This window comes from Sarcophilus harrisii, chromosome 4, assembly GCF_902635505.1.
Source record: "Sarcophilus harrisii chromosome 4, mSarHar1.11, whole genome shotgun sequence".
Classification (NCBI taxonomy): Eukaryota; Metazoa; Chordata; class Mammalia; order Dasyuromorphia; family Dasyuridae; genus Sarcophilus; species Sarcophilus harrisii.
In genome coordinates, this window is record NC_045429.1 from 46,928,958 (window position 1) to 46,942,028 (window position 13,071).

Below are 13,071 nucleotides of genomic sequence, written 5' to 3' on the forward strand. Positions count from 1 at the left end.
TATATGTTTGTATATGCTCATGTATATACACATAAGTCTACCTATAAAGTTACATATCTCTATGCATATATGCATATGAAAACACATGTATGCACACACATATTATATTATTATTCTTATAAATTGTTATGTATAATACATTGTTATGCATATATTATACTATGTGTGTCCCACTTGCTTGAATTAATCTCTAAAGCTGACCAACATTATGCTTCACTCAATTATTTTAAAACTTTAATTTATATTTTCTCTAAAATGACATATTAATTTAATTATGGAACCCAAATTAATGGGTGCATCTTTAGAGGACATCTAATCTGATTTAAATGTGCAAAACAATTCCTTCTTTCATATCCTTGACTAATGCTTTTTTAGCCTTGCTTAAATACTTCAATTGGGGGGATCAATTATATGAGAAGTTGGATTTCAATATTGGTTGATCAATTGTTACAAATTTCTTTCTATATCAAACTTTAATTTGCTTCTTTCCTATTTATGTTCATTACTCCTAAAACAGAACTCTGGTACCAAATGAAATAAGTCTAATAATCATCCTTCCAGGTGAAAACCCTCATAATATATAAAGACAGCTGTCATACAACTTAGTATATATTTTTTTGTCTTCCACAGATTACATATTCCTGTTCCTTTCAACTAACAGTATTCATTTATATGCTATTAAAATCATTACTTAAATTACTTAAAATTACTTTAAATTACTTAAAATCATGACTATTTTAAGTGGCCATGTCCCTAAATTTTTAGGATTGCTTTCAATTGTCAATTTTTAATCACCTAGTTTGTGCCCATCAACACACTTAAAGTTTTGAATTTGCTTATTATAATAGTTCATAAATTATTTTCTCTATTGTCTGGAGAGTATACTAATTAGTTTCATTGATTGATTGTTGTTAAATAATTTTTCAGTTATGCCCCCATTTGGAATTTTTTTGTCAAAGATACAGGAGTAGCTTGTCATTTTAACCCCAGCTCATTTTATACATGAGGAATCTGAAGCAAACAGAGTTAAGTGATTTGCCCAGGGATTTAGCTAGTAAGTATCTAAAGCCAGATTTGAACTCCAGAAAATGTCTTCCTCATTCTAGTTCAATTATTCCATATCCATGAGTGATTTTTATTTCTAAGAATTTACATATGTTTTAAAATAGCCTTTCTTTTTTTTTTTTTTTCTTGTACTTCAAGTCTTCGCTTGTTTTGAGAATGTTATCACCAAATATTAACAGGAAGAGATGAGAGTGAACATAGTACAATGTCATGAACTATGACTCTGAACTCAGAAAACATGGATTGAAATCCTTTGTCTACCATTTGCTGTTTCTATGACCTTGGCAAGTCATTTCTCTCTGAACCTGTTTCCTCATACATAAAATAAAAGGTAAGGTTTGTAGTAGACTCTCACTTCTAAATCTATCATGCTGTGAAGCTGAGTAAAGTAAGCAGAGCCAGGAAAACAATACAAGCAATGACTGAATGATTTTATTATTAAAAAAAAAAATCACAGAATATCTGCTGTGAACCTTAGATCAAAAAGCAGTGAACAGATGAAGAAACATATTTCCTCTCATTTATAGAGGACTGGAAAGAGGGAACAAGAAGGGAATATTGCACTGCAAGAAATTTTAACTTTACCAGTAAGTTTTGCTGAAATGTTTTTGTTTGTATGTTTGTTTTTGTTACAAGGAAGGAATAAATATTGGCTTGAATGGTAGGAATTATATTGAGAAATGAATGGTGGTACAAAGGAATCTCCACTTTCTCTCCCCAAAATTAACACCATCATAATCTGAAGCTTGATGTCATTCCATCTGACAGAATTCCCATTGGAAAAAAATCATGATTTCACACACACACACACACACACACACACACACACACACACACATTATTGTAATCACAAACAGCAGTAGGAAAAACACCAAAAGAAAAAAAATAAGAATATTGAAAAATTAATTAAAAATCAATAGAAACCAGATAGAAAATGAGTAAAGTGAAGGAAGCTGCCCATACAATTAAAAACAATGCTTCAAAGTAAGAGAAGCAGTTTAAGTACCAGAAGGACTGCTTATGGTAATGGAAACAACCTAGACCATTTTGATAGGACCCTGAAGAATAAATGATGCTCATAAGGGAATTAAGTAAGAAAAGACATTGGTAGCAAAGCCATAAGAGCAAATAACATGTGGAAAACAAAATAAAGGAACCAATTGGAGAAGGTTAATCTAAAAATGGCATTGATTAAAGAAATGGGGAGAAACTAATTTAAATGACCAGTACAAAGCATATAATATCAAAGCTGAAAAATGACACAAGCCAGGAAATAGAGAAGCATATCCATAAAGTGAATTAATAACTTCAATAAATGATCACCATGGAGGGAAAAGGGTCAGCTTGAGAGACAAAACAGAAAGAAACATGAACAAAGAGAACACTCACAATTCCTGATATTCCAGAATAATTATTCTTTAATCTTTATTTTGTTCTAACCTGAGTATTACAGATTAAAGAATAATCAAGGATATTGTTCATAATAAATAACAATGAGAGTGGTCACATGAAGAAGCAATATGCAAATAGAATTCACAGAACCCAAGAATAGAAGTATAACAGGATGGGGAGAAAGGGAAGTATTCCCCTTTATGAGCTCAACTAAGCATATATCACAGAAACCTGAATATAAAAAAGAGAAGGAAAAAAAAATTAGGACAAGAAGAAAGAAGAAGAATATTCTAAGTCATATAAATTAGAACAATAATGAATTTTCCTTTCAAATAGACAAATAACTCCTAAAGTTATCAATGTATATATTATAGACAAGGTTTAGAAGCATAAAGTGTGAACTGAGGATTACCTGTACAAAAGAAAAGTCAAGAGATAAAGTTTATAAAAATCTATTGGAAATTTGTAAAAGCATTTATGTCTCTCATATACATATATACACACACACATATATATATATATATATATATATACATATATTTACTAAAAATGTCTTTAAAAAATAACAAAGCTTTTTAAAAGGAATAATAATTATTTAAAATAATGAATACTTACCTGATGAACTTAAATACAGAATGGAAAAAAAAAAAAACCTTAGAAGTCTATATTGGCATAAGAAAAGTACTAAATGTTGAAGAACATTTTTTTTTCCATGATGACAAAAGAAAATTAAGAGAGAAAATGTTGTGAGGGAATGATAATTCAAAGGCAAAGATCATAGCTTTCATTAAAAAAAGTTTAGTTAAAGAAATATACATAGTTGATAGTATGGCAAGGACAATTAGATGGCACAGAGATAATGTAAAAGGCCCACAGTCAAGAAGACTCATTTTTATGAGTTCAGTCTGCCTTCAGACACTTACTAGTAAACAATCCGTTAGCCATGTTTGCCTCAGTTTCCTCGTCTGTAAAATAACCTAGAGAAGGAAATTGCAAATCACTTAAGTACCTTTGATTAAACAAAAACAAACAAACAAAAAAAAAACTACAAATGTGGTCATGAAGAACTGGACATGGTGAAACAACAACAAAATTAGTTTAACATAATTTTAATTATATTTTTAAAGTGTATTTCTAACTGAGATAAGATATTTATTTCTCTGTCAATAAGTTGAATGTCAAAGCAAAATAAATAAAAAATGATTATAACCATAATTAATAATGTAAGTTAATATATATTGCCAATAAAAACCAAGTTATAATATTATATGGTGACCAATTCTGATGGACCTGGCCATCCTCAGCAATGAGATGAACCAAATCAGTTCCAATGGAGCAGTAATGAACTGAACCAGCTACACCCAGCAAAAGAACTCTGGGAGATGACTCTGAACCATTACATTGAATTCCCAACCCTATATTTTTGCCCACCTGCATTTTTGATTTCCTTCACAGGCTACTTGTGCAACATTTCAGAGTCCGATTCTTTTTATTTTTTTAATAACTTTTTATTGACAGAACCCATGCCAGGGTAATTTTTTACATCCTTAACCCTTGCACTCACTTCTGTTTCGATTTTTCCCCTCCCTTTCTCCACCCCCTCCCCCATATGGCAAGCAGTCCTATGTTAAATAGATTACAGTAGATCTTGGATACAATATATGTGTGCAGAACCGAACAGTTCTCTTGTTACTCAGGGAGAATTGGATTCAGAAGGTACAAATAACCCAGGAAGAAAAACAAAAACACAAATAGTTTACATTCATTTCCCAATGTTCTTTCTTTGGGTGTAGCTGCTTCTGTCTATCATTGATCAACTGGAACTGAATTAGATCTTCTCTTTGTTAAAGAAATCCATTTCCATCAGAATACATCCTCATACAGTATCATTGTTGAGGTATATGATGATCTCCTGGTGCTGCTCATTTCACTCAGCATCAGTTCATGTAAGTCTCTCCAATCCTCTCTGTATTCATCCTGCTGGTCATTTCATACAGAACAATAATATTCCATAACATTCATATACCACAATTTACTCAACATTCTCCAATTGATGGGCATCCATTCATTTTCCAGCTTCTAGCCACTACAAACAGGGCTGCCACAAACATTTTGGCACATACAGGTAGGTCCCTTTCCCTTCTTTAGTATCTCTTTTGGGTATAAGCTCAGTAGAATCACTGTTGGATCAAAGGGTATGCACAGTTTGATAACTTTTTGAGCATAGTTCCAAATTGCTCTCCAGAATGGCTGGATGTGTTCACAATTCCACCAACAATGTATCAGTGTCCCTGTTTTCCCACATCCCCTCCAACATTCCGCATTATCTTTCCCTGTCATTCTAGCCAATCTGACAGGTGTGTAGTGGTTTATCAGAGTTGTCTTAATTTGCATTTCTCTGATCAATAGTGATTTGGAACACTCTTTCATATGAGTGGTAATAGTTTCAATTTCATCATCTGAAAATTGTCTGTTCATATCCTTTGACCTTTTATCAATTGGAGAATGACTTGATTTCTTATAAATTAGAGTCAATTCTCCATATATTTTGGAAATGAGGTCTTTATTAGAACCTTTGACTATAAAAATATTTTCCCAGTTTATTGTTTCCCTTCTAATCTTGCCTACATTAGTTTTGTTTGTACAAAAACTTTTCAATTTGTTATCATCAAAAATTTCTATTTTGTAGTCAATAGTGATCTCTAGTTCTTCTTTGGTCATAAATTCCTTCCTCTTCCACAGGTCTGAGAGGTAAACTATATTATGCTCTTCCAATTTATTTATAATCTCATTCTTTATGCCTAGATCATGAACCCATTTTGGCCTTATCTTGGTGTATTGTGTTAAGTGTGGGTCAATGCCTAGTTTCTGTCATAATAATTTCCAATTTTCCCAGCAATTTTTGCCAAATAATGCATTCTTATCCCAAAAACTGGGGTCTTTGGGTTTGTCAAACACTAGATAATTAAAATTATTGGCCGTTTTGTCCTTTGAACCTAATCTATTCCCTTGATCAACTAGTCTATTTCTTAGTCAATACCAGAGGGTTTTAGTAACTGCTGCTTTATAATATAATTTTAGATCTGGTACAGCTAGGCCACCTTCATTTGATTTTTTTTTTTCATTAATTCCCTTGAAATTCTTGACCTTTTGTTTTTCCATATGAACTTTGTTGTTATTTTTTCTAGGTTATCAAAATAGTTTTTGGCGAGTCTGGTTGGTATAGCGCTAAAAAATAGATTAGTTTAGGTAGTATTGTCATCTTTATTATATTTTCTCGCCCAATCCAAGAGCATTTAATATTTTTCCAGTTGGTTAGATCAGATACTTTTTGTACAACAAAATAACCATTTGGTCATATATACTTATTGTGTATCTAATTTATATTTCAATATATTTTACATCTACTGACCATCCTGCCATCTGGGAGAGGGGGTGGGGGGAAGGAAAGGAAAAATCGGAACAAGAGGTTTGGCAATTGTCAATGCTGTAAAGTTACCTGTACATATAACCTGTAAATAAAAGGCTATTAAAATAAAAAATAAAATAAAAAAAACAAGTTGTAGAATGAATAATCAACATATTTAGCAAACAAATTCTTAATTTTGCTATATTTACATGCATCTCATATTCATATATATATATATATATATACATACACATGTGTTTGTGTGTATAAAATTAAAAATATCTAGTTTCCATTAAAATTGTTTATTCATAAAAAATGATAAGCATACTTAAAAATAAGGGTAATATCTGGTATCTATATACTTCTTTAAGGTTTACCTAAAACTTTACAATTATCCATATGATATAAATATCCTTATTTTAAAGATGAGGAAACTGAGTAATACAAAGGTCAAGTAATTTATTTAAATTTACAACCCTAATAATCTATTACAAAATCTATCTTCCTTGTCAAAGTCAAAATAGTTTACTCATAAAGCATTTATTAAGTAATTTTCATGTTTCAGGCATTAAATTAAGTGCTGGGTATTAAAAAAAATGGCAAAATATATCTCATGCTCTTGAGGAACTTTTTTGCATATATAAATATATATATCTGTGTCTATACATGTCTATGTAGGTATACACACATACATATATATGTTTTATTTTATATGTGTATCTATATACACATTTCTCTCTATATGCAGACATATAGCTTTCTATTTATATAAGAGAAATTAGAAATAATCTCAGAGTAAAGGCATGAGTGCTAAAATGAATTGGGAAAGTCTTCTTGGAAAGAAGAATTTTATATAAGAATTGAAGAAACCAGGGAAATCAATAAGTACAGATTAGGAATAAGAGAGCTCAAGCATGAAAGACTATCATAGAAAAATCTAAGTCCAGAGAGAGACCTTTTTGTGGGAAGAAATCACAAGAAAGTTAATGTCAATGGTGGACTATGTAAAAGGTAGTAAGGTTTAAGATGAGTATAAAGAAAACGTTTATGAAGTAATTTAAAAGTCAAATAGCATCTTATATTTGAGGCCAGTGCTCTTAGTGAGGAATAAAAAATTTCAATGTAAACTAGATTGTTTTAATTTTATGCACACACATCACATATGTATGCATATAAATATGTAAATGATTTGTAACATACATATGGAACATATGTATATTTTCAAGATATACATTTGTTCATATGTTTAGGTATAATTCTATCATCTAGCTATCCAAACAGATCAGGTCAACAAACATTCATTAAATGATTACGTAGATCCAAAATTGGGCTAAGTGTTATTAATACAAATGCAACCAGAAAGACAACCCTTGTACTCAAAGAGCATTATCAGAGCTCACACACAAAAATATCGGCAGAGTGGGGGAGGAAGGAGAAGATTCTACCACCTCAGGTTATGGTAGAAAATATTGAGACCCAAGAGTAGAGAGACTAGATAAGACAAATACACATACATGCAAAATTATTTTCAGTAATAATTGTAATGTTTTGGACTTACAGAATAAAATAGAAAATAGTGGAATATTTAATATTGCAGTATAAAATGTAGTATATCAAACAAAAATAATGAGGAAAGAAATAATTGAATTAAGTAGTGTGTTAAGGAATATATAGTTACTATATTGAGGGAAATAAATCAATAGAAAACACAAAATTTGAGTTGATGCAAATGTTAAATGCAGAAATAATACAAGCAGGGTAATAAATAAAGATAATTGTAGAAAATGGTAATCTTAAAAGTTACCTTTATAGCTAATAATATAATTAGCAAAATAATGAATTACAAAGGGTTGCTCACATGTGTATATGTAAGAAAAAAGTGAAAAATATAAAGACCATAATAATAAGTCATTAGATTACCAATAATGATAATAAATACAGTACATATTCTAATCCATGGTATACTGTCAACAGGGTGTTCAAGGGAAAGTTCATCACGCTGAATGTCTGTGCTACTAAAAGAGGAAAACAATGATATGTTTGCACTTAAAAACTTTAGCAACATGAAAAAATAAGTCAAAGGATAATATTGAAAATGAGATTTTAAAAAATAAATTAATAAATACAAGAGGTGATTTAAAAGACAAACTAAATTATATTTTAAATAACAAGAGGCAATACTATTGCCAATATATATATATATATATATATATATATATATATATATATTATTATAAAAGAATTTTCTCATCAGGATTTTCTTACATAGAAATAACAGTATACTTAAACCAAAAAAGTAATTGTTTAAAGCTAGAAAGGACCTTCTCGATCAGCTAGCTTAAACCTATCATTTTACAAAAGTTGAAAATGAAGATTAGCAACATTTAATGATTAGTGTGAAGTTCGTCTTACAATGAATACATAATAAGAATTGTCATTTGAATTCAGGTTTTCTTGGAATATCTCCTCAATTACTATTAACATTTCCATTTCATCACTCTGCTGATAAAGATAACCTCATATCACTTAATGTTAACATATTTGAGAATCTATAAGAAATAAGACAATTGTGAAAATATAATTTACCAACATTATAAAAAAATGAAGATTTAAATGGATCTCAGAAGGAAAGATAAACCATAGTATTAAATTGCTAACCTACAAAGACATTTTTAATGGACATTTATCAAAAGTTTTAGAGTGTTCACAAAAGAATATAGTAGCATATCAAAACAAATTATTCATCATGGCAAAGTAAGATTTATAACTGTAATGTAACTAAATTTTAATAATAGAAAAACTGTCATTATGATAAATCTGTCAAGAAAAAGTACAAATATTAGATCAGTATATTCACAGAAAGACTGAAAATCTTTACACAAAGTTTATTAGTGTTTCAAATAATGAATATTAATGATAAAAATTTAAATTTAATGTAAATGTGAATATTCATAACATGCACATAGGATTGAAAGAATATATCCCAATTATTTGTATGTATACAATATATACATAAATATTAGCACAGACATATATACATTGAATAATAATTTATATCTGTATTTTTACATTCATATGATAGATGTATATAATATATGCATAGAAGATAATAAATTGTATAAGCATTGTTATTGAATACAGAAATAAAACTAAGTTACCAAGTCTCATTATACCCATTTGAGTGATAACAACATTAGGGATAGTAAAGAGACATTTAAAATAAATTTAAGGATTCTAACAAGGAATAAGTTAAAATATCTCAGCAAATAATGAGTTCATAAGCTAGAAAATCCAACATAGTTAACAACAAAACCAAATGACATACCATTCGATAACATGTGCAAAATATATTCACCAATTGTGTTATATACTATTTTTTAAATGTAGTAAGGTGAAACAGTTTGGGGGGTTATGCATAGATAGATGATTCTCTACAATTAAAATTTTATTGAAATTATTTTTGATTTATCAAAGAAATCATTTATATCATTTATTGTGATCAAGTGGGATACAGAGCAGGGCTGCAAGGACTGCCCAACACCAAGAAAACAATCAACATACTTATATTAAAAATTAAACCATCCAAAACCATATGATCATCTCAATGGACTCAGAAAATGTCTTTGAATAACTATAATATTCTTATGCTAAAAACTATACAACTATAAGCAAAGAGAGGACATTTATTTATTCATTCATTCATTCATATTTATTCTTTTAACTGATTGATTCATTTATTGGGGTTTCAACACTTATAAGATTTTGAGGTCCAAACTTTTTTTTCTCCCTTCCTTCTGCTATTTTCCATCCCTAAGCAGCCAAACAATTTGATCTAGGTTATACATTTACAATCATATTAAAATAATTTCTATATTAGTCATGATTTAAAATAAGAATCAAGGCAAAATGGAAAAACCATGAGAAAGAAAAACCAAAAAATTGGAAATTTTATATTTCAATCAGCATTCAGACTTCATAGTTCTTCCTCTAGATAAGGAAAACATTTTCCATCATGAGTCTTTTGGAAATTTCTTGGCTAATTGTATTGCCCAAAAGAGCTAAATCTATCATAGTTGATCACTGTACAATGTTGTTATAGGGTAAAATGTTTTTGTGGTTCTGTTCACTTCACTCAGGATCAGGTCATGTAAGTCATATAAATCTCTATAGAGAAAGGCACATGTTTTCAGGAAACAAACAAAATTAATTGAAACCAAAAAAAAAAAAAAAAGGCATTTTATAGAGAATGGAAGATGTTGAAAAGTGTGTGTGTGTGTGTGTGTGTGTGTGTGTGTGTGTGTGTGTGTGTGTGTTTGGAAATTGGGATGGGAAAGAGTGAAAAAGCTTGGGTTAATGCAATTCTGCTTTGCTCATAGAGTAAATTCTCCCATTTCTTATAATAAATTCCAAAGTTCTTGAGATACCTTGAGAGCATCCTTGTATTGCTTTTTTTTTCTTACTACTTTGTGAATGCTTGCCCTATGTGAGTTATCCATAAAATAGTCTTTTTGGCAAGTATACATTTGGCATTTGATCAATGTGTCCAGTCCGATGCAGTTGTACTCTCTGCAATATAGTTGGAATGCTTGGCAGTTGAGGTCAAGAAAGGACCTCAGGGTTTTGAATCTTATCCTGCCAAGTGATCTTCAGACTCTTCCTAAAACATTTCAAATAGGAGCAATTCAGATTTCTGGCATGGCACTGCAATACTGACTATTCACTGGAATACAATAATGAGGTCAGCACCTTCATTTTGGTAGTCAATCTAATACCTCTACTCTCCCAAACTTTCCTTAGGAATATCCCAAATAACAAGCTAGGTCTTTCAATGCACATGTCAACATCATTAGCAATGGTGACATCTCAGAAAAGTATACTGCCAAAGTAAATTAACTTATCCACATTACTCAATACTTCTCTTTTGTAAGAAAATAAATGTAAACTAAATATTCCTTAAGAATCAAAAGTTTCAAGATTTTAGGTCAGGACCTTTGCATTTAAATTTGTTGCTCTTTACGCTGTAGTATTTCTTGGGAAATCTAGCCTCCTAATTAATCCTTTTCCAGAATAAAAAGAAAAAGAAAAGTTGGAATCACAAACCATGAAAGTACAGTTAGATTTAGTCTATGATATGTGTAAGAATTGTTTCATTATTTGTACTTATATTTCTAGCACCTAGCACAATGCTGGAACCAATGGAAGTTAAAATAAAGTACTTCCAATAATATGATTTATTGAATGATTGATTTATGAGGATACTAATGAAGCACTTTAAAAAGCTTAAAGAATTATGTACATGTTATTATTTTGTACTATGTACTTCAGAGGACAAGAATAAGAGCAAGGTTAGAAATTACGAAAACATATCAGAAAAATAAAGAAAAAAATTAAACTTTCTAAAAATTACAGCTGTCCAAAGGTATCCTGGGTTTCCTAAGAAAGTGGGTTCCCTTTCCTTGGAGATCTGAAAATAAAGTTTGGATGAACTATTTTTAGCTAAGCTATCTTTTAGATTTCATTTGTTTATTGATTGGACTAGGTGACTTCTGTGTCCCCTCCTTTCAATGTATGTGATAAAAAGTAATTCAACAATTTTGAAGGGCAAGATGGAACTATGCCCCCAACGTTCTAAGATTCTACATACCCTTTCACCTAGCGACAACACTACTAGTTTTGTTTTTGAAAATTAATGAAGAAGATAAAGATCTATATGTAGACAAATCATTTGTAGCAGTTCATTTTATGCTGACAAATAATTGGAAATTTAGGGATGCACAACAATTGAAAGATGGTGAAATAAGTTGTGGTATATGGATGGGATGGATTACAAGTATGTTATAAGAAATGATAAAGTAGATGGTTTCACAGAATTCTGGTATGTCTTATTTGAACATACACAAAGTGAAATGAAAAGAACAAGAAGAATAAGCTACACACTTATAGCAATATCATAAAAACAATTACTTGTGAAAAATTTAATGTCTGATCAATATGATTCATCACAATTTCATAGAACTTATAATTCTGAAAAATGCTATTTACCTACAGAAGGAGAACTGATGCACTCGGTACATATGAAGGCATCTATTTATTTACTTTGGCAGAACATATCTTGCATGACTTCATATGTATTATGAGTATTTTATTTCTTGAGTTTTCTATGGATGATGTAAGGAGTGGAAGGAGAAAGAGAATGTGAAAATAAAATAAGATGAAAGGGGGCGGAGCCAAGGTAGTGGAGAGGACACATGCATCTGTCTGAGTTCTCCTTTACCCTCAAATTATTTTTATGAAACTCAGCCTCAGAATTAGTACTTCACTGTCAAAACCCATGAATATTGGGAGTACAACACATTATTACCAACAGAAGATAATCTTGAAATTCACCAGAAAATGTACCTTTTTGTGATGAGAATTCATTTGACAAAAACTGCTGGGAATATTGGAAATTAGTATGACAGAAACTAGGCATTGACCCACACTTAACACTATATATCAAGATAAGATCAAAATGGGTTCATGATTTAAGCCTAAAAATGTGATTATAAATAAATTAAAAGAAGATAGAAGAGTTTACCTCTCAGACCTGTGGAGGAGGAAGGAATTTGTGATCAAAGAACTAGAGATCATTATTAATCACAAAATAAGATAATTTTAATTATATTAAGTTAAAAAGCTTTTGTACTAACAAAGTAATGCAGACAAGATTAATGAACTGGGATTCCAATGAACTGGGAAAACATTTGTATAGCTGAAGGCTCTGATTAAAGGCCTCATTTCCAAAACATGTAGAGAATTTACTCTACTTTATAAGAAATCAAGCCATTCTCCAATTGATAAATGGTCAAAGGATACGAACAGACAATTTTCTGATGATGAAATTGAAACTATTCCTACTCATATGAAAAAGTATTCAAAATCATTATTGATCAGAAAAATTCAAATTAAGACAACTCTGAGATACTACTACATACCTGTCAGATTGGCTAAGATGACAGGAAAAAAATAATGATGAATGTTGGAGGGGATGCAGGAAAATTGGGACTCTTATTGTTGGTGGAGTTATGAACAGATCCAACCATTCTGGAGAGCAAATTGTATTTATACTCAAAAAGTTGTCAAACTGTGCATATCCTTTGATCCAGAAGTATTACTATTGGGTTTTTATTCCAAAGAAATATTAAAAAAGTGAAAGAGACCTGTAA